The 23,750-nt window shown below is 34.4% G+C and overlaps 1 long non-coding RNA gene across 5 annotated transcripts in view; it reads right to left on the reverse strand.

Moving 5' to 3' along the window:
• LOC102138819 (uncharacterized) overlaps positions 1 to 23,750 on the reverse strand; it is a 996,710-nt gene that overhangs the window by 96,058 nt on the left and 876,902 nt on the right. For all 5 annotated transcript variants that reach the window (XR_010577831.1, XR_012417221.1, XR_012417220.1 and 2 more), the window contains one exon: positions 15,553 to 15,653. This is a non-coding gene — a long non-coding RNA (uncharacterized lncRNA). The remainder of the gene's footprint in view (positions 1 to 15,552; positions 15,654 to 23,750) is intronic.

The raw sequence follows: 23,750 nt of genomic DNA on the forward strand, positions 1-23,750 counted from the left end.
AGACAGTGTGAAAAAAAATAAGAGGCTATATATTGCATAACATCATGGATAACTTTGAAGGTAGTTAAAACATTTTAATAGTTTCATCTGACTTCAAAATAAATGTGTGCAAAAGTTAGTAACAATGCTATGAACTTAGTTTAAGTAGCAGCTAAACTGTAGCTATTAATATACCGTAGAGTAGTTGCTGCCAGTTGGAATAGAATGTTCCAGGCCAAATATTAATAGATGCATTTATTTCCACTGAGCAAGCTAAAAAACTAATAAAGTATTAGTTTGGTAATAAAGTAATTAGTAAAACTAATAAGTATTGCCCACAGATTACTCTTGCTAATTCAGGTTTATGAAAACATGAATTTGTATTCCACAAGAATATATTCACATGTGGTTACACTGCTTACCTAATTTGATTCAATCTAATGAATATTTCCATGTATGATTTATCCCTTATTCCCTATTTTTCTATATAGCATCTTTCCAGCTATGTATTCATCTACCTATCTATCCATTTTATATTTGACACCTAAACTCATTTGATGTATTTCAAGAAAGTAAAATTAAACTGATATGGCAGTTATTTGTTGGCAAAATAAAGATAGATTAGTAAAGTCACATTTTCTCAGAAATGTTGTTATTACAAGTAACTGTCTGTCATGATGTCCATACTATAGTTGAAGGTCATGGTCATTTACCAAAGTCATACATTTGGCAGGACAATATTATATCAATTGCTCAATTTTGGTCATTTACCAAAGTCATAAATTTGGCAGAACAATATTATATCAATACGAGTGACACTTTTACTCCTACACACCTCTAATAAAACTTTCCATCATGAGTTCTTACGATATTACTTGGTGATATAATGACAATGTGGGCATTTCCACAAAATCTCTGTAACTGCCAATGACATTTATACAGCTGTGAAAATGCATAGAGAATACAACATACAAAATAACACGACATATTTTCACATGCTGTGCTCTGGGCATTACTAAATTAAACCTATGATTTCCACAAGTTCCTTTTATATGGCAGTGTCCTATCTAGAAGAAAATTTAGACATTATGGAGAACACACAAGTATTCTGCATTTCAGTTTTTTAATATGAAGCAAGTTTTATCACATGAAAAATATGACAGCCCTTGACATTTCTTGGTTGTGAAAAGCCAGTTGGTCAAGGAAGTCCTGTTCACCTGGAGAAAACTTAGGACATCACATTTCACATGTGTGCACTGAGCACAGCCACTGAGACCTCACTCACGTTTCTCCTATGCTGCTTGGCATCTTCCCTCACCACTTAAGTGATGGAGATTTCTCTCATCAGGGCTGCTCACATACCTGAGGGGGGTGACAGCAAACACTTGGGGAGGAGTCTCTTAAACTGAACTCTCCCTCCACTTGGTCTCTAAGGCATGGCCTTCTTCACAAAACCTTTAAATCTATCATTAAAACTAAGGATGAAGAAACAAAATGGCTCAGAGAATGCAGCAGGTAATGTAAATTCACACGGAGAAGCAAACAGCCATTGATAGCAGGTAGCTTTTTCTTGCAGGCATCACGTTAAACAGGTAACAGTAAAACACTTAGGGCCAAAGACAGGAGCTCAAATGTCTCTCAAGCCATTTCACTCAGCCCCTTCTACTGTTCAGATTTCTGCTTCCTCATCTCTAAAATAAGGATAGTAACACCAGCAGTTTTTAGAAGCTGAAGGAGATGAAAGTACTTCTAACTCCGAAAGGGCTAGCTGACTCTTATTTGATGCCTCGACTTCTATTAACCAATTTGAGAGAGTTTTCCAAGACAGCAGCATTCTGAAAAAGTGGTCAGAGTGGACAGAGAGAATTCACTGGGGGAGAAGCGTGGGGAACGGAACAAACAGGGAAACTTAGATTCCTTTCTAGATGGTTTCACTTTCTTCATGGTTTTCCTAAAGCACTTCTGTTTTTGACCTGCTGCAAGAAGTTTCACATAACCATTAGCAAATGGAAACTTTTGTCAAACGTGGACACCAGAATGCAGTGTATCCAACTGTATCTTAACAGGCAGAAAAGCTGAACAAGCCTGACTGGCAGCAGACACCAGCTTCTATGGCGTAACTCACAAGTAACGAACACTCAATCCTATATTGATCATATACTCTATGCAAAAATGCATTCCATTCATTTATCATCATACCTCTAACTTGGAAGGTATGGAACATGCAGTGCACTGTGTACAGAGAATTGGGCTACAATTTAATCTACTTTGGAAATTTTATTGAATCTGTACATGTGCATGTGTGGGTAAACACAGCCAGTTAAAATGAAAAATAATTGAAATCAGCATTACATTAAACAGATTTGCTCTATAAATTCTGCTCATTACACATAACTAACATAGACTCTTTGATCAAAGAGAGATCAATGTAATTCAGTGACTCACCTTTCATAAAGAGTGTAATGAAGCAATTTTCACTATCGGCATAACAACTTCTTGCATAAAACCTATTTCAGTAATTTTAATCAAATATTTCTGAAAAATAAAGCATGTGCACCTTTCTTCTTTTGGATACTATTAAATTATTACCAACAGCCAAAGCAGCAAATATCTCTCTGTATTGGCTAGATATATGCAAAATTGAATAATCCAATAATTATTTCCATTTACTGAATTTATGAAAGAAGTGGAAACAAAATGCAGTTTGTGGGTAAATAACAACAAAAGTCTGAGATGCTTTTTGCTATTTTTGCCTTTTAACAATGCTTTCTGAGAATTTAATTATATTATTCCACTTAACAGAATTATATTATTCCATTTAATTCAACCCAATCCATTCTAACAAAAAAAATATTCAAATTTTGTTTGAGCACAGTGCCTAGAGTTTGAGCAGGGCCTGGGTGATGTATCATAAGAGTGCATCCTAGAAACAAAACATTTTAGTAACATGAAACATTAAAAGTGAAAAATGTGACTGCCTTAGGTGGTGCATACATGTAGTTTAATATAAGATTCCTTTTAATCTTGATGAGTTTTGAACATAAACCGTTATACCATAAAGGACATAGGGAGTCAGGAAAAACTTTGGACTAAGCCTTAGACCTGTTGGCAATGCTGTAGTTTATTTAAAATCGGAAAGCATTCCCCACTGATGAACAAAGGGAAACAAAACAAACAAAAATTATACGCAATATGATTACCCAGCACTAGAACAGTAAACCTAATAACCTAATTCTACTCCCTTTATTCAGAGAAAATAGATTTCTTAAAAGTCAAACCCTACTAATATTCATCAGAACTGAGAGAACTATTATTAAATAACTATATTTAGGGAAATGTTTATTGAACTCACATGAAGTTCAACTTCATGGGAACAGAATTCTGTCTTGTTCCCTTCCGCTCCTTAGTGTATAGAACAGTAACCAACAAATAGTAAATACTAGATTGTTACTGAGTGAATCAGTGTGGTGGATTCAATACGCAGGCAAATATATGGAGGATGTTTTGGAGTCCTGAAAAATGTTTAGGTGAAAAAACAGTAAGTATTACATATATATCATGATCATAAATTATTTAGTGGTAAGGGAAATAATTAGAGGGAAATATCTCCAAAATATTAAGTTGCTTACGGGGAAAAAAATACAGTGTTATTTCCCACTCCCACTCAATGTATCTCTACAGTTTCCAAATTTTCCTCAGTGGGTACAGATTATTTTCACAATAAAATAGTTTTTAACAACATCCTTTCACTTTCTAAAATAACTATTAATGTGAATGGTTGTGGCTACTGACTGGAAAAAAAGGGGCAGTTCAGAAAGGTGAGAATTTGGAAAAAGAAAATGGATCTTTCCTGTGTTTCACTGAAAACAGATGATTAAAATATGATTAATATAAAATAATAATTTGAACAGGCTCAGCTGTGCCTATTAACTCAGGAACATGACTTGCTGGATACCAGCTTGGGTGAGCTGGGAAAGCCATGGGCTCAGTCTGTTTCAGTTGCTTAACCTAAAGTTACTTAAACCCAATTTCAGGTCTTTTTTATTTTTATTTTTTCTTAATCTGTGAGATGGGGTAACATTAGCACTCATATCCTATTCTGAGGATTACCAAAGTTAACACTTGTTAAAGCATGTTGAACAGTGCCTGGCTTATGTTAAATGCTGTTAATGTAAGCTCTTATTATTAACCATTGTTCACCTTATACGAGGGACTGCAGAGAAACAAACACAAACATATTCAGCTTCATTCTGGACCTTTAACTCTGCCAAAACCCCTTCCTGTCTAGAGCAATACTTCCCTTTCCCCTTTTCTTGTTTTTCTCAGTGCTGTGTCTGGCCTGTGACATCAAATATTATCCTGCATATATGGCCACCAAGCCTGTATTCTCCCAGATATATATATATATGTATCTGTTTCCACTTCCTGCTGTGCAGCAGTACCACCAAGAACCCTTCCCTTGGTTCTCAGCTTGATGTATTTTGCTTTAAATGATATACACAGACTGGCTATTCGAAAACAGTTTCCCCCGCCCCTCTTTGAAAAATCAGTGCTGTGTTGATATTGAAATTGAGGTACATCTCATCTGAGCAGTGCTTTGGTTAGTTTACCACTTAGAATCAACTCATCTTGTCCTATGCTTTTGCCCAGGGCAGTATCACACAACATGTAGAAAATTAATAAATGTATATTGATAACTGTACTTACAGAATGCTTCTAGTGAATATTTAGAAAGCTTACTAGGCCTAAATCCAGGAGCTAAAAGGTGAAAATTGTGTTTACTTTCAATGTATGGATACTTACTGTCTCAGTAATGGCAGTTTGTAGCTTAAAAAAAATAGCGCTATATATATATGTGTGTGTGTGTGTGTGTGTGTGTGTGTGTGTGTATCGATCGAGAGAGACAGAGAGAGAGAAAGAGAGAGAGATGTCACTTAAGCGCCACATACTCTGAAGCTACCAGCAGGTATCACATGCAATTAGTCATGAAGTTGTAGTGAGACTTTCAATTCTTGGCCATATATAGATTTTGCTATATGTAGGAATACTCTACACAACTACCCAGACAAGCTTCTCAGTTATTCTTGGCATTCTATTTTAAAGATATAGAAAGAATGGACAATTGACTGAGCATAAATTAATTCCCTTATTTTTTGAAAGGTATATATCTTGTCTAACCAACAATAGTCTTTTAGGGGGCCGGAAGTGGTCCTGAAACAGGCAGGCACTCACTGCTAACCATCTCCAAAACTTAAACCAACATCAAACCCATTGAAATCTCAGATCCTGTGAGGTTTCCCAGGTTAAGACAATTAAATACGATAGCTGTTTACTATGACCAGAAAGAGGCACCAAGTGTTAGTTCCCAAGTCCTTCCTAAATCTTTTACAGATTCTTACACTAAGAAAGCACACAATGCTCTTTAGATTAACACACCAAATTCTTAGCAGGATGTTAGAGTATTCCCAGTAAATCCCAAACAGGGCCAGGGGGAGCATAGGCTTTCATGTGTGTTTGACCTCAGGCTCTTTCTCTAGTGAAAATTATTTCTCTTTCACCATTAAGAAGAACCTACATAAAGAAGTGCTGAAGGAAAGAGATACCTGCCCATCCCAATCAAATGACCTAGTCTCAGTTATCAATGCAAATGGTGAATATCACCACCATTTTTTCCAACATCCAGGGCAGAGAAAGAATCTGTGTTTAGCTTCGATTAATTTAGGATTGACACTAATGTTTCAACAAGGACAAAGATAACAAAAAGGTAAGTGTCTAAATACATGGTTCTTTAATGCAGATCAATGACTATTCCAGGAATCTTCCTCGCTCTTCAATTTCCAGGATTGAGAAACAGACTAAAATATTTAAGAAAGCAAGCCCAGATCGTCTGAGTAAGACATTATGCTTCAAGAATAGAAGATAACCTATCAACGTTACCATACAACAAAACAAAAGCAAAGCTCACCTTAGGTTGAAGAAGGACATAAACAAAATATAGTGATGCATTCACTGGGTTTTGGGGAAAATCTACCCAGATGAAACTTGGTGATGCTGATGGCAGACTATTTAGTAAACCAACCAATTTTGTGAGACTGTCTATCTTTTAACTTTTTAATTTAATTTAATTTAATTAATTAATTAATTTATTTATTTGAGACGGAGTCTTGCTCTGTGTCCCAGGCTAGAGTGCAATGGCACAATCTCGGCTCACTACAATCTTTGCCTCCTGGGTTCAAGTGATTCTCCTGCCTCAGCCACCCGAGTAGCTGGGATTATAGGCACCTGCCACTGCAACCAGCTAATTTTTGTATTTTTTAGTAGAGACAGGATTTTGCCATGTAGGCCAGGCTGGTCCTGAACTCCTGACCTCAGATGATCCACCCGCCTCAGTCTCCCAAAGCAATGACATTACAAGTATGAGCCACCGCACCCGGTCAACCTTTTTTTTTTGTCTTGAACGCTGTTCACGCTTTCAGACTTCCCGATGATTACTAAAGTGGCCTATATTCCTTCGTACAGTTGACTGTATGTTGAATATACCATTGAAAGAATGGCTAAGAAAAAAAAAAAAAATCCAGCAAGTCAATAAGAAAAAATGTTGAACTCTAAGATTATTCACTTTCTGGAGAATCCTTTTGTACCTCTTATTCTACTTCCTCAAGTAATATTAACATATTTTTTTAACCAAGCAAGCAGGAATAAAACCTGTTGCTTCAAGTTTTCTGTTGCACAATTTATTTTGAAGGATGTTATTCTCTGATGTTATATCTAAATTTTGGAAAGAAATATTAAGAATGTGGATGCTCGAGAATCAGAATTTGAAAAAACAAAACAAAAACAAGTCTTGTTTCCTTTTTAAAGTAATCTGTTGCAAGAGTTTTTTGTGTGTAATGGTATTGCTTTTGGAAGTATAATTCTTTTCATTTTAGACTGAAACAGTATTTTTTTGGACAAAATTAGAAAGCATATTCATTTTATTCTTTCATTATGCCTTGATGTACATACGAACATCTATCTAGCTGTCAGGATTTTTTTTTAAAGTCTGTTCTGTGCCCTGAAAGGGAAGTTTGAAAAAAAAAAGTTGTGGCATTTCACCACTCAACCCTCAAAGTGAGAGGTGAAAGACACACACACACAGTTTGCAGAGCAATCTCATCTGTTTCCACTTCCTGCTGTGCAGCAGTACCACCAAGAACCCTTGCCTTATTTCTCAGCTTCATGTATTTTGCTTTAAATGATATACACAGGCTGGCTATTCGAAAACAGTTTCCCCCGCCCCTCTTTGAAATCAGTGCTGTGTTGATATTGAAATTGAGGTACATCTCATCTGAGCAGTGCTTTGGTTAGTTTACCACTTAGAATCAACTCATCTTGTTCTATGCTTTTGCCCAGGGCAGTATCACACAACATGTAGAAAATTAATAAATGTATATTGATAACTATACTTACAGAATGCTTCTAGTGAATATTTAGAAAGCTTACTAGGCCTAAATCCAGGAGCTAAAAGGGGAAAATTGTGTTTACTTTCAACGTATGGACAGTGACTGTCCCAATAGTGGCAGTTTGTAGCTTAAAAAAATTGCGCCAAAATTCTAGGATTACATTTTTCTTTTTTTTTCTTTTTTTTAAAATTTATTTATTATTATTATACTTTCTAAAGAAAAATCTTCAAGAAGTTTTAAGATCTTATTAATTGAATTACCAGAAAGATTAAAGCATAGGAAATTTCCTTTAATCTGATGTTCTATGAATCTTTGAAATGTTCATATTTTTGCTCAGTTTAATATTGTTTGAATAAATCAAAGAATATTTTATTAAAATAAAGATCGGCTCTGAAGAACAAATTCAGTGCAAAGTACTTCAAAACTTACGAGATAGTAAGGTAATTTTTATTGACAAGTAGCATGGTATATTGTGGGAAGGCAGATTTGGCAAGTCCACACAGTTATAATTCCAAGTATGCCATTAAAATAGCCACAGGAGAGGTAGGATCAACATGTTCTGAATTGTCAAATGAATGAGAAATCCTGAGTCATAAGTGAAGTTTTCTCATTAAGTTATAGTATGTTTATAAATTTCAAGACTGTGATTTTATAGTAGCTATGAAAGTATTTTAAGATAAATGAAATATATTAAAATAAGCTTAAACTCAAATAACTTAATCATTACTTATTATGGAAGGTATCTAGAACATTCTTTTTTGTTGTTTTTCTTTATTTTATTTTATTTTATTTTATTTTATTTTATTTTTTGAGACAGGGTTCTATTCTTTCACGCAGGCTGGAGTGCAGTGGCACAATCTCAGCTCACTGCAGCCTCCACCTGTTGGGCTAAAGCCATCCTCCCACCTTAGCCTCCTGAGTAGGGACCACAGGCATGCATCACCACTCCTGGCTAATTTTGTTTTTCATAGCACATTACGTTACTGATTTCCCAGTGTATAAGTAACCAAGATGCTCAAACAAGCAAATATTTTCCTTGAGGGTGACTTAGTATAAAAAAAGAGAAAGAACAAAGAAATTAGTTCTGAAGGTGCATTTTTCTAAAACCCATTTCAGTATTTGATAGCTCAGATCATATAGAAGTTTTAGCCAAAATGCTGCATATTTTATTAATATTCTTGTATTCCATCCTTGCCTTCACTGTTTCATAAATTATTTAGTTAAATGGTATTTTTTACCATGTTTCCTGAAATGTCATTGATTTTAATCCACCTGAGAAGTCATTACCTAAATCTGTATTGAGAAAGAAATTTGTCTTTAAAGATTAATAGTTGCTTTTATTATTTAATTTCCCTTTAACTGCTATACTTTGATGCACTTTATAGCGTTTTTGTTTGTTTTGTTTTTGTGAAAGAAGTAGATTCTGGCAATTGATTTCCATTTGCAACCTACCTCCCTGATTAAAAGAAAGTCATTTTAAGAGAGCATATTTGCTTTGGATTCAAACAATTTAAGGGCCGGGAAGCGGGTTGGGGGCTTATATTTAAAGGTATCAGCTAGTCCAGATGGCCATCTAGCTTTTAAAACTGCCGCCAAGCAACTTAAATATGTTTCGTTCTTCAAGAGATTTGGAAGCAATACAAGACATATTCTACTAATGTTCTGAAAGAATAAAGAAAGGGAGAGGAAGGAAAGAAGGGAGGGAGGCAGGAAGGGAGGGAGGGAGAGAATGCTTATAAATGAAATAAGTAATACGTCTATATTTTTCTTCCCAACATTTGCCCCACATTTTAAAAAATTTTAGCCATCGTCATATATGTGATCTTAAAAAGTCACTAGATATTTTTGGGACTTAGTTGGTTTACCTCTAAATACAGGAATTTCAGTTGATCTCTACAATGTCATCATAGCATAGAAATCTGCTCTGCATAATTTTATATCAAGGAATGCTATGTTGTCTACCAAGCATGAAACTTTGGAACTAGAGGAATTCATGAGCATCTAGGGAACATGTTCTGAGCTACACGATTCTGAATCACCTAGAGTTTGGTAGTAAGTGTTTTATGTTATATTCAGATATCTGCAAAATACATATAGCATGTGTCCAAATATTTAGCAGATAAAGATGTCTCATGTGTGCTGAGAATTTTACTCTTTTGGTAAAAGAATATTTTACAAAATTCCACTTAATGCAGATCTTGCAAATGAAAAGAAAAATTAACAAATCACTTCTATTGTGATTCCTGATTTTAACTTACATTGAAATTGATGGTCACATACAGATAATAGTCTAAAAACTCAACCACATACTCATATGTTTGCAAAGATTCAGGATTTGGGCATTATGTAGATAGAATGTATAAGGCTTACTAATCTAAGACTTTTCAGTCAGTATTCCAAATATGATAGCAGTCACCCAGTTGGGTTCCTCCAATAAACTTATTTATTCTCACCCAGTCTCCCTTTCATGATTTTAATAATCATTTCCATTGGAATTTCAATAGTATTAAATAAATTGTGAATCACACAGGAATAACTCCAACCTTTGTAGCAAGAATACGAGCTTAAATATGTTATATATTTTCTAGCTTATTATCCTCCTGGAATTTTTGACAGAGATGCCTATACAGGAAAATGCACTAGCCTCCTAAAATGTGAACAAACTCTTAAGAACTTACTATAGATTTAGATCATTTAATTACATTTTCAGTCACAGAGGCTTATGAGAAGTAGGTTATTAGATTCTGCTTCAATGCTCTATCTTTAAAATGTTTATTTTCCCAATTTCCGTTGTTCTTATGTTTTCCTCAGACTTCCACTGTTAGTATTCTAATGCATCTTCACAATTACATCTTTCTCTATTAAAGCAAGACTTCTGGAGGTTTTCTCTGGAGTGGTGGTTTTTACCCCCAAAGTTAGTTATTTACTAGTTGACTTATGTAGGGTCAAGTCAGTAGAGGAATCTCACTTTATTCTACATAAATATATGCATGAAACACCTAAAAGAGATGTAACAGACTTTATATACTTGACACACCCTACTGGAAATGTCACTGCAGTACATATTAGATTCAAAATTACTAAACCTGCCTTCTCTAACCCTATCTTCCTGTTTTTATCTCTCAAAAGGACAACTGTGAATCTCTTTTCTCTAAATGTAAAATAAAATAATGTATATCACATAAGTATAATTATATTTGACTAATATAAGCCAAACTAATTTATAATTTATAATTTTATCATAGCCATTTCTCTTTTAGTTGACAACTTTTGTTTTGACATGAACCACAGATCTTGGACATCAAGTTTTTAGATATTTTCACTCATGGGCTCTATATTTTTCTAACACTGCTATTTTAAACTTCTTTCTCAGATTTAACTTTTTGATTCCTCCCTTTAGGTAAATAAGTATTATTTTAAACTTTCAGACATTTTTATGTATCTATAAGTGTAAAATAAATGTGGAAAGAAGCACAAAAGAATTTCTTTTTCTTCCTTCTTTTTCTTCCTCCTTTGTGAAACTCAAAATAGCTGAATTGATTTACCTCCAAATATCTACATAGAGTTTAACTTTGAACAGACTTGAAACACACACAAGGTTTTCAGAAACTTGTAAGTGACCAACGACATAGAGGAATAACAAAAGTCATCTTGAAACTTTAAATACACTGGTTTTTGCCACAGACATTTTAATTTACTAGCTGGAGATAGAAACCTCTGAAACAGCCATTTGTCTTTTAGTTAAAATGCAGCCTCGTAAATACACGCATCTGTCCTGTGTATGTTTTTTTTTTAATCCCAAGTAGTATCATTTGTAAAATAGTTTTCATGATATGTTTTACCATTCACTAAAGTATTTCAACGTTCTTTCTTTAGAAAGTAGAATCTTGCAGATTAGAATAACTGTGTTGAAAGCATAAGAAATATCCCTTTACAACTGAGGAGATATCCTGTTTCATCCTTGGGTTTTATATGATTTAATAGAGGTATTGCTGTCATGCAGATAGTACCATTTAAATAACTTCATTTAAGGCCTTGATGGGCCTTTTGTAATCATTCTCAGGGGCAATCACTACTATATCCAGTTCAGTCATATATATTTTAAATATGGAATTATTTTAGCTAAATATTCCAGGTTTGTGTTTAGCCAGAGACAATTTAAGTTAAATTTAGAAAATACCTTTGAAAAGTTTAATTTTCTCTTTTTCACCTTTAGTGATGTATTAATCACTAACCTTTGAATTGCTGGTGCGTTTAAGGAAGAATGTTATAGATGTGGGCCCAATACTTTCATGCAAATGACACTATTGCTGCTCATAGCCTTAAACACAGTCTTCATATGTACTTATTTGAACTGCTTCCTCTCTACCAGAGCAGTTTTTCCATCCTTTTCTGTTATCAGTTGAAGAAAGATCTATTTTTGAAATTTGTTCCCATAACTAAAATGAGGTGGATTAACTTTGGCCATGAAGCCAAGCATTGTGAAGATGGAGATGTAAAAGTCAACACTATTAAAATCAACCACTCTCTGGGGGCCTGTTCTCCTTTTGATAGACTCAGAGTGTTCATTAGTTCTTTTGAATTTCTATGGGAGATCTGTGGGCAGAACCAAACCAGGAAATAGTTGCCTCCTAACTTTGAAAATACCGGGGGACCACATTGACACTTTCCACTATGTCATTCTGCTGACCCTTGAGCTCTGCTTTTATCTTCCTTCAATGAATCATTCCACTGTGGTTTTAATTAAGAAAAATCATGTTGTAGGGAGTGAAATGATCTGGAAAGGATCAAGCCAAAATTTATACCTAACTGGCTATCTTACAAACACAACGGATTTTTTTCCTGCATAATTCATTCCTTAAATTTTAAAAAATACCCTTAAGGAGAGGGGGGAAACATCATTTTTACAAAAATATTTTAATTAAAATCGTACCATGTTCACTTACTAATTTTATCAGAGGTATACAATTAAGCAATTCATCATAGGCAATAAACACTCTGGATTGTCTAACACTGTCTAGAGTCCCCTAATCATTTAAAAAAAAATAGTTTCGCTTCTTTTGAAGCTCCTGTTTTTGTTTCCTGGGTGCTGTGATGAAAACCAAACAGAGCTGATATTTTCTTAGAATAATAAGCAACTTAAAATTTGAAGTTGTTTTGTAACTGTAGTGTGTTACCTGACTGCGATAGTCTAAAGAGATGGTTCTAGAAACTGAATTTGTTACTCTTAGAATTGTGTAGACTATTTTAAAGACATGACAATATGTTGGAAAAAATGGTTATTTCCAGGGAGTTTCTTCAGATTAAAAAATGGGTTAAATATAGTAATAAGCGTAATAGAGGACTTTAGTAAAACTAAACACTTTTTAACAGTTTTAAGAACTGGGTGAGCCCAAGAAGCTGAACTGGAGTCGAAAACAAACTCGTTCAACAATAGAGAAGAAAGGAAAACGGAAGCAACAGAGAATGGAGCTGTCTTCATTGCATGATTAGAGTTAAATGCAAATATGTGATGTTCGGTTTAAATGAATTTAATTGATCCTAGAAAATAGTCCAGACTTTAGATGCTACATCTTATACTATTTCCGTAGTAAGCCAGATATTGTTAAATGAACTTATATCAATGTAACTGACTAATAGAAGCTAAGTTTGAGAGGCCTAATATATTCAGGGAAATTTTTCATTATATAAGCAAGTGATTTGAAGCAAGTGATGGCTTTCATGTTTATGTTTTATAAGTTTTATAAGTTAATATCAGCTCCTGAAAATACAAACCACAACTACATTTTAACATCATGTATATAAGTCTACTTTTTCTAAAAAAAAAGAAAAAAATCTACCTGAGGTAAGTAGAAATTTACCTCTGGTGCACAGTTCAGATGGGAATATTTCAAGGACATGATAATAATGGGTTTTTTATTTTTTTAACCTAACCATGAAAAATAAAGTCCTATTTTATAACTATGCAGACTGAAACAATTTAAGATCCTTATTATTGGCTCATTGATTATTTATTTAATTCTATCTTTTGATCGCATATTCTCTACAAAGTGCAATGGTAAGATGCTTGGGACACAATGTAGAGAAAATAAAAATTGTGGGTGGGTAGGCAAATAGTCTAATATAATTCAGTGACATTTACATTCATGAGCCCAGTTGGCAAAAGGCATCTTATTTTTCGTTAAGTGTAGGAAGAATCATAGAGTGATTCTTAGAGATCACTGGTTCCATTTACAGTGGCCATGTAAATTCCTTAAATTCAAACGCAGTCCTTTGAAGGCCCTCAGGGACAGGATGTTGAGAGAAGAGAAAGAACCCTATCAGCCTCCAAGTGAACAGGAGAGTGCTCCCTGGCACGAGGTAGTGCCTGAACCTGGCCAGAGGAAAACTCAGCCCAGAAATGTGTACAGTGGGAAGGGGAGCACTGTGGGAGCCGCCTCCTGGGGATGAGGTCTGCAGTGCATCTAAAGAGTGTTAAAAGTAGAGGGGAGAGTGTGGACTTGGTTGGAGAGCTGGGTTAGCCTCAGACACTTACCAATTATTTGTTATTTGGCAAATGATGTAACTGAGACTCTGTCTTCTCATTTATGTTATGAAGATTACAGTCTCATGTTGGTTAAGAAAATCAAACATGCACAAAGCTAGGTGATGCCCCAAATGCGCTGAACAGGTCCCACAAATAGGATTTTAGATTTGGCGAATCTCTCTTTACTAGATGTTCGCACACTTAAATACTAAAAACATTTTTTGCTGATAGAATCTCCATGGAAAATTCATCTCTGGACATATCTTCAGGCCCCAGGGAACTTTCAAGGGAACATTTAACTTTTCCAGTAGGCAAGAAGGATGATACAAGAGAAGTTTAATTCCTTTGAAAAATCTATGGGTGATGGATATTATTTGAATTACAATGAATGATCAAGAAATATTTCCTTCTGTCTACGTTTTTTCTGTCCATTTTCATAGCATCTAAAATATTCGGTTAATACAATTTGAGAATATCTAATTTACCACAAAGGATAAAAATCAACAGATTGTATATCCTGGAGTATGTTTACTGTAATTTCCAGTATAAAGTAAAAGGTTAGCCAAGTGCTAAACCATTTGCCATGTAATTTTTAAAGTCCTCTACAACTGAAAAATTGTTTCCACTGCTTTATGGAAAAAGAGCTTCAGAATGATCAGAATGACTTCTCCATGGAAATTGATATACAATACAATCCATTTTTTTTTCTCTTTTCAATGAAATTGCTTTCTAGTGTCCAATGGCTAGCTCCACAAAAAATTACTTGCTCCAGTATAAAAATGAATATATCATTGGGTAGCATCTGGAATTCTAGCAATTGAACTCAAGTATACCTCATCCTTAAGGTCTCAAGCTACATTGGAATATTACAAATAACACACTAGTAAAATATCTGGATGTTGGTTTTTCGATTGTGCTTTTGTTCTTTGAAAACATTGAATTAGCCAAAGTTGACTTTTAAATTTTGAAATAAGTGCTTAGAATGTACTTTTTGTCCTCTTCTTTTTCCATTTTTTTTCCTTCATTTCTGGGAATCTAAACCAAACCAAACATGATAATTTCAGAAGAGATTAACTTGATTTTTTTTTCCTTTATCAGTAGCAGACTCTAACTTACCCACCTTTCCCACTATTTCTTTGAGTTAGGATTTGAACAATTTAAGCCTTCACATTTGGAATTTTATCTCTTTTAATCTTTGTAAATATTATGAGTAAAAATCAGGAAATGCCTCATTGGTACCCTGGGTTTCTCAGACAACCCACTGATTTATGGTCTTGAGACCATAAACTCATTTTCCTTACATGAATGATATTTCCACATCCACAACAATACCACCAAATATGTGTATCTAGCACTGACTAACTGCAAATCCTCAAAGTGAACCACATGCATTTTAATATTGCATAGTTTGCTGATTTATTATTTCCCTTAATGTACATAGTTCACATTTTTTGGAAGAATTCCACAAAAGAAAGAGAAAAGGAAATCTAATCTAAAATTACTATTTTGAAGGGGATAGCAGATTGAAAATGAGAATTTTGAAAGTTTCAATACCAGTGGGGAAAGCATTTGCTAGAGTTTAGAAGGACAGCATATGGTACTTACAGGGGACCGCCAGGGGCCTGGAGAACTGATATCCTGAGTCTTCTTGAAGAGAAATAGAGGTTGTTTCATTAAGTGCAAAAGCATCGTTCTTAATTTGAAAACTGTGGGCAGAAACAGAAGCCCAAGATTAATTTTTCCATTGCTAACTCTAGAGTCTTGGCCACTGAAGTCTGAAGATACTTTCTTTGAGAATGCATATTATTTTACTCACAACTAAAACATTTAAGTATCTTAGCTGATCAGTGGAGTGAGATTAAAAGGTTTCTTTTTTGAATCATCAGATAGAGATGCACAAGGGAGAGAGCACACAGGGTGTGTTCAGAAGGGCTTGCTAAAGTGCTCGGCTCTTAGCATTAAAAGTGTGATGTTTATACACCACCCTGATAGAAAACACTGCTTTCCAAATCCTAGTCACATTTTAGGATTAAGTCACAAATTTTAGGATTTCCTAAAATCCTAGTTTTGTTTTACAACACACAAAAATATGTGTTTTAAAAGTCACTGGATGGAAGGAAAGAAAGAACAGATTCAGCCAACCGCTACTAGTTTATTATAATTGTCCCTATTGGGACAAAATTCGTAACATGCTACTCTGAAACTGATTACCTTCTCAATTCTGTCAATAGCAGATAATTGAGCCTCAACAGCACCAATTCAAAATAGTTTAGGTCTTGCCCTTGCCTGATTATGTAACAGAAAAGCACAAAGTTTGAGGGGTGACGCGGGAGGTGGTTATTTTTCTAGGAAACTTCCTTCTCTTCTACGAATGTGTGAATGAGTAAGGACAGTGAATCTCTGTTTCTGATATAAATATTAGGGGTAGAGGCTGAGTGGAAGGCCCTCTTTTTGTTTTCAGTAGCTCCTTCTCATTCACCAATGGTAAGGGAGACTTGGCTGTCAACTATAAGTGTACACATGTATATCTTTATAGAGTAGAGATAAGTCTGCATATAAAAAAATCTGCCATAAGTGATAGAGTAGAAAATAATATCCTACATACCAGAATGTTCTCCTAAATTAGACATCTTACAGGTATTCAGCATTCTTTCTATTTCCAAATTGTTCCCACTCCCTGTTTTTTCATCACCCCTTTTTTCCTCATTAGCTCATTGGAAATACATATTTTTAGTTTAATGTTTGTTTGCTTTTTTCTTTTTCTGCAGAGAAGCACATATGTATAAGATGTATGCAATGATTTCTCAAGGAAAAAATGTGTTTTAAAAGTACAGCATGGCTGGTGGTTTCAAAACACGTAGTCATTCTTCTCACTACAACAGAGTAAGATAAGCAGGGTAGATCTGTTATTTCCAAATTAAAGGCGATTAAACTAAGATATATGGAGAGATGACATGGCATGTGAGGTTTATAGGGCTAGAAATTGCAGAACCATGTAGAACTCACATTTAACTACGGTACAGCAATGGCACACTCTATCCTTATAATGACATCCTGTATAATTTAGTATGCTCTGTACCTCACTTTAAATGTAGCATAAGGATGAAGCAGTAGAAAATGAACACCGGGCCTTTTAATAATGAGGCTCAGGTTTGCTATCTTAATTTCAGGAATTAGGAATAGGAGGGATGCTAAGGAGACTGTTTAAATTTTTAAAAAGTTCTCTCTATGCCTGATACAGATGCAAATTGCTTGCTCATTACATTCTATCAACCTTTTTAAACAAGTTTACTAAAACAATCATTCTCTGGCAGTAAGACAGCTTACCTGCCAAGCTTGACATTTCTCTAACCAAATCAATATTTCAATAGCTTCCAACTATAAATCTGATGTTGATTTGAATTCTAGGGAGTAATGAATGATCCAATTAGAAAACAAACAAAAAAAGTAAAAAAAAAATTAATTAGAGTGTTTATTCTTCCTTGATGATAAGGAGTCCTTGACAAGACAGAATGCTGTTGCCAGCAAGCCTCCTTCTTTACGTGTAATCGATCTTGGAAGTTAAAGGTTTGTTTGCATTTTTAACGTTGAGAGTTAAGTATATTCCTTTGATTGAGCTGTTAAGTGGCAGCTCACCTACCCCAGAGTTTATTATTCCTTTGTGTCTGAAATGTGCAGGAATTTTCTGCCACCTGAGGTACACTTACAGATGAACATAGACATGGTAAAAAAAAAAAAAAAAAAAAAAAAAGTACTCAATGCATTCCCTGCCATATAGGAGGACCCTTGAAAGGTCTGTTGAGCGAATAGTAAATGTTGTTGCACTTCTTTTGCTTTTACAAGTTTCTTTTGGGGAGTCTAGAATTTGATAAACAATCAGACCCATTGTGTTGTTGATTGTGTACCTAATATGATCAAAACTCTTTTCGAAACAAACCAGATTGAGATTCCAACAGGTTAGGTCTATTAAGGACAAATGATTGAATAAATAGGTTTCTCTCTCTCTCTCTCTCTTTCTCTCTCTCTCTCATACACACACACACACACACACACACACACACACACACACACATTTATTTATTTAAAGTTCATTTAAAATGCTAAGAATAAAGGATAAATGCTCAGGAGATGTCACAGTGTATTGTGTACATTCATTCCTTCCTTGCTTTATGAACTAGCAATACCTGTGAAAGAGCCAAACCTAGAAGGCTCATGAAAATGTGGTTGTGCTGAGAGAATAACGCTGATTCACAAGTATGAGGAAGAACAGAAGATAGGAATGGATCCCCAGTGGGTCCTGCAAGGATATGCCCTAGCTTCCCTGGGACATTAGGAGAATGAGGTGACATTATTCAAAGATGTTATGCATACTAGGGTAAAGAGTTTTATTCCACACGCAGTAGGATATCACTGAAGGTTTTGAGCCAGGGCTCAGAATTTAAATTTTGAAAATTTGCAACATGTTGTGACCAACTGAAGCTAAGGGATGATTAAAATAAGAGAAATGGTTAAGACACTTAGAAAAACCAGGGTCACGGTGTTGGAAGGTCTGGACAGGAGAAGCTGCAGTAAATATGTAAAAGAGACAGGTGCAGAAAATAAATCTGGGTCTAGAATTAAAATAACTCCCATTCGCCTGACAAACATACTTTATTTTTGACATAATTCTCAGGATGTTACAAGGAGCTAATGATATTTGTACAAAGGACATTATATTTGTAAATATATAATAGCAGTATTTTCTCATGGGGCTCCAAAGTTGTATATTTTGTTTATCTTCGAACTAGTAAGATAAACAATGGTGCAGGTTAAAAGACATTGTAGCATCAAAGATATGTCTGAGGTTTCAAGCCTGGATGGGGAAGATGATTAAAAACTCCATCTTTGGAGTCAGAACCACTTTAGGTTGAAATTCCAGCTCCATTTCTTCTTTCCAAGTTGCTTTGGATCAGTTTCTTACCCATCCTTAAGTCTGTTTCCATTTCTGTAAAGCAACCACCATAATGTGTCCTTTGCTATTTGTTGTAAGAATTAAATGAGACAATGCATGTAAAGTGCTTATAATAAAGAGTAGCTGGTTAATGAGGAATTACCATTATAATTTGGTTTTAAAATGTAAAATTGGTGTCAGAATTTGGAGGGCATATGATGAGTTCAGAGTGATACATATCAAGTAAGTATTTAGAAATGTAGAACCAAAGAGAGCAAAAATCCCAAATGGGAAATGCTAAGTCTAGAGATGGTAGTTGAATCCAGAAACATGGATGATAGAGCCTTCCAAGGGGACGTATGCAGAGATGACAGCCGGGGACAGATCCTTGGGAAATCCCTGAATTTAAGCAGTAGGAAGAAAAGCCAGAAAAAGAACACAGGAACTTTTAAACATAAGAGACACATCTTTAAAATTTTCTCCTTAAATTAGTATCATTTGCTCTATTTATGAAAAAAATGCAAATGTGAATTTCATGAACTTCGTATTTGGTTTAATACCATCATGATTATAAATGGCTTCCCTAAGACACTTTTGGGATATGAACTCTATATTTTCTGAAGCTCAGAAATTTCTACTCTCTAATGACTGTTTTTTGGCACCATGTAATTGACTAGAAGCTCACCTGAGCTTTGTTAGATAAATGTTAACTTCACGAACTTAGTGATTCAGCAAAATGCCTGTCAGGAAGGGTTCATGATTGCAGTGTGTGACACACGCCTCTGTCATGTGTCTTTTTTATGTTGTTAAAATGTCATTTTGTTAACATTTAAATCTATGAACAATTATTAGTAAAGATCTGACATATAACTAGCAAAGAAAAGTGACCTGATGATCTAATAATTCATTCATTTTCCCACTATTATAGGTGAATCAGGTCCATGAGAAATCTCATAGGATAAACTTTAACCCTATGAGGCAGTGAAGATTTTTAGCCTTCCAAATGAACTTTTCAGTACGCACGTTCCAGAAAGCAAGTTGGGTTTCAGTAAATCTCCGTATATATCCAGAGCATGTATTTTAATAACTCAAAGTATTCAAATTTTAGGGTTGCAATCAATTTCAAATTTTTAAATGGTAAAATTGTTTTCTTCATTGTTTCCAAACAAGAACTCCAGAATCTATAGTGTTTCGGGTAATAAAGGCAGCAGGTAGTTATACTTTATGAGTTTATTAAAGATAGAAACTCCATATACATCACCACACCCCATTTCCTCTTTCTCAAATATGGTCATTTATAAGAGCAAAACAAGAGACATGGAGAAAATTGTAAACTAAAATGACAGAACAGCATCTGCTGGTATACAAAGCAGGTTACTTTTTTCCCCATGGGGTTGCAGTATAATTATTTATATTAGCAATAGGCTTATTTTTTGAGCCAGAGCTTCCGAGTTAAAATCATTTTAAGAAAACAACACCATGACTTCATTTAAGTCAGTGCTATGATACAAGAAATGTGTTATATGGTGAGGAGATAAGATTTTATCTTCTGTGATTTCCAACATTCATGAGCTTCTTATTACTTTTAAAGAGATTTAAAGAAATATGATCTTAGAAACTGCTAGGTTATTTCTAAGTTTCTGCAGCAAACTTTTATTTAAATATTACTATTTTTTCTACACAGCGAGATAAAATGAGGACTAAAAGTAGCTTGCCCAGAGGACTTCTCAAAGGAAACATGAGGCAAATCAAACATATTTCTTGCTCCTGACATTTTTGGAATTGTTGAAGTAATTCAAAACTTGACCTCTCTCTATGGTCAAGAAGTTAATTTAAAGGCATCCTCTTAGAAATAATTACTTTAAAAGAATACAATTGAACAGATAGCATCCACTTATTCAGGTATAATTATTATTAAAGATATTGAAGGAAACTGACTTTGTTTCTGTTTCCACCAATCTTTTATGAACAAAGGATAAAACTGTTGGTTAAAATGACGCTTTAGAATTGTCCATGAATATTGTTTCTTTCTCAGTACCAGGGCTGACTGCTTAACAATTAAGTAATAAAAGCATTCATTGTACATAATATTGTCCAAAAGACTTGGTCCTGAAAACCGTGAAACCAGCTAGAAAATGGAACAGATATTGAAATAATGAAGTCAGTACACAACATTGTAATTTGGTTGTTTTAGTGATATTTGGAATCATATGGATTTTGCTTCACATTTCAACCCTGTCCCTTCCTCATAGCCATTTGGTCCTTGTCTTCTAGATTGATCTGTAGGGAGTTGTGAGGATTAAATGATGTCTGTGGCACCCAACACAACGTGTACCTTTAAGAGCACTCTCTTGATTTCATAATTTCTTTCTTCCTTTATTTAGGATTTTGCTTTGTGGAGTAATGGTCAAGGACAACTTTACTTGGTTTTATGTCTACAAAACAGTCATGTGTAAACTAAAGAGTATGTTATTGACTCAAGAGTCATCATAATTGAACCATGAAGTAGATTTTCTATGGTTAAAAACACTGGTTTTAAAAATACGGAAAGTCATAAATGAGTCATGGCAATCTTGTGAAAAAAGCACAGATTATACAGAAATGTATGATTCATCTGTGTTTTCCTTAAACTTTTACCTGGTGAGAGAGAAGGTTTATTGATTTGCACATCTCCTTCTAGGATTATTAGAGCATATGCATGAACGGTGAAATTTACATTCAAAATAGAGAAGAATAACTGCCACAAAATCCTTCATTTTAAATTGAGGGACAAAATCTATTACAGATTTCCTGTCTTACACAATTTCTATAATAAGAATGGATTTTATGATCTGGAAAGAAGTTCAATAAAAATAAAAGTTGTCTATAATAATAAAAGCTATAGACCATTAAATATAAGAAATATGAATATATATGAAATTTAGAAAAAAATATGATGTCCTTCTCATTTCCAAATTATGTCCCTTCAATACACACAAGAATAAATGGGTTCCATTTAGAGAGAACAATGATGGATTTTTCTGAAAAATTATAAAACTGATGAAAATTTTGTGGGTTTTTTTGTTTGTTTTTTCCTCTGTTTTATGAAATGTTACCATAAATTACCTAGCATATGCACCCCCTCTCAATCGTGTGAATATATTTATAAGATACATGCCTAGAAGTGTGATTGCTGAGTCATTGGATAGATAATTTTAGATATTAAAAGAAAATGGCTAATTTCTCTTAAAAGTTGCACTAATTTATGTTGCCACCAAGGGCATATGCGTATAAACATTTCACCACATCCTTACCAGCACCAGATGGTATCAACCCTTTCAATCTTTGCCAATGTCATAAGTCAAATGGCTTTCTATTGCTTTAATCTGAATTTTTTTATGATGAGTTAGGTTTAACCTTTTCTCATATTATTAATCATTCCTGTAAATTTTTCTCTGAATTTTACCCTCAAGACATTTGGCATTGTTCACGATCTCATTTACTTTTCATACTGATCCTATAATATGATATGGTTATATTATTATGCACATTTTACAAAAAGAAACATTGGTCGCATAGATACTTAGTATAATGCCCTGTATTAGCTGACTGATAAATGGCACAGACAAAGTTTGAACAAGGGCCTGCTTAACGCCAGGATCACTGCCTAAGCTACTGGGCTACATTGCATTTGTCTCCAGCTTATAAAGAGAATTATGTGTTTTTTTATTTTTTATTTTTATTATGCTGTACTATTTCAATACTTCAGACACTTAGCCAAAAAGTACAAGCACCTGTTATGTGCCCAGCCCTGTGGCAGATTCTGTATTTACAGCTACAATAAAAAATGTATAATTAATAAATAAGCACATGAATCAAAACATATTTCCTCTCAGTAAGCTTACTATGTAGAGACATTAAAAACAATTTTACAAATTACAAATTAGTATCACAGCAAGTACCACAAAGGAGAATTGTGGGATGCTGTGTGTGGGACTAATGGGTTGACTGGCATTATATTTAGGGAGCTTTGCATAAACATAATCAAGATGCATAATTCGTAAAAAGTAACAAGAGAGATAAAAGACAGATAATAAAGAAATGCTATGAAAAAATATGTTAAAATTTATTTTTATCCTAACAGAAATAGCTTTATCCAAAATTTTAACTTGGTTTTCAAAAAAATCTTCTAAAATATGCGAACTTATGGACCATGTCTTTTCTTTCTCTAAACCTTTACTCCTCTAATAAGCAGTAAAGAGTCAGTAAGAGGACTGAGATTTGCATAAAATGGAAAGAGGTTAATATGCATATTTTGAGAGACTAGGGGAAGTGATAGATGAAGAGGTTGTTATAAGAGAAATTAACCATGAATAGAAAAAGGAACCCACACTCCCTTACTCACTCCTCCTCGGAATCAGCAACCAGCATTTACCCACATTGTTCTAAAGGAACTAACTGCCATGATAGTATACTGCCTTAACTGATTGAGTTAGCCAGAAAATAGAACACAGCCCGCTTTATAGCCCTGAACAGCTCAGCACATATTGAATACAGTTCCAAGCACCACAAGAAAAAGGAAACGATTTTACTATCATAGAACACTGTAGAAAGAGACCTGTGCTGTATTGGTTTGAGCCACATGAACTTGTCGCTGTTTCACTGTTTTAACTTACAAAACAATGCAATTTTATAGACTTATGTATGTCTATAACACACATACAACAAACCGTGTTTGTTCCTAAATGTTTTCTTACAGATATGTGAATGAGAATGCCTATAGGTGATGGGATACATTCTCATATACCTTTCTCTGTCATTCACTCATGTGAAGAGAGTAAGAGAGAGATATAAGAAAAAGAAAAAAAAGGGATCTGGAAAGAGATAAAAATAC

This window comes from Macaca fascicularis, chromosome 9 (genome assembly GCF_037993035.2).
Source record: "Macaca fascicularis isolate 582-1 chromosome 9, T2T-MFA8v1.1".
NCBI lineage: Eukaryota > Metazoa > Chordata > Mammalia > Primates > Cercopithecidae > Macaca > Macaca fascicularis.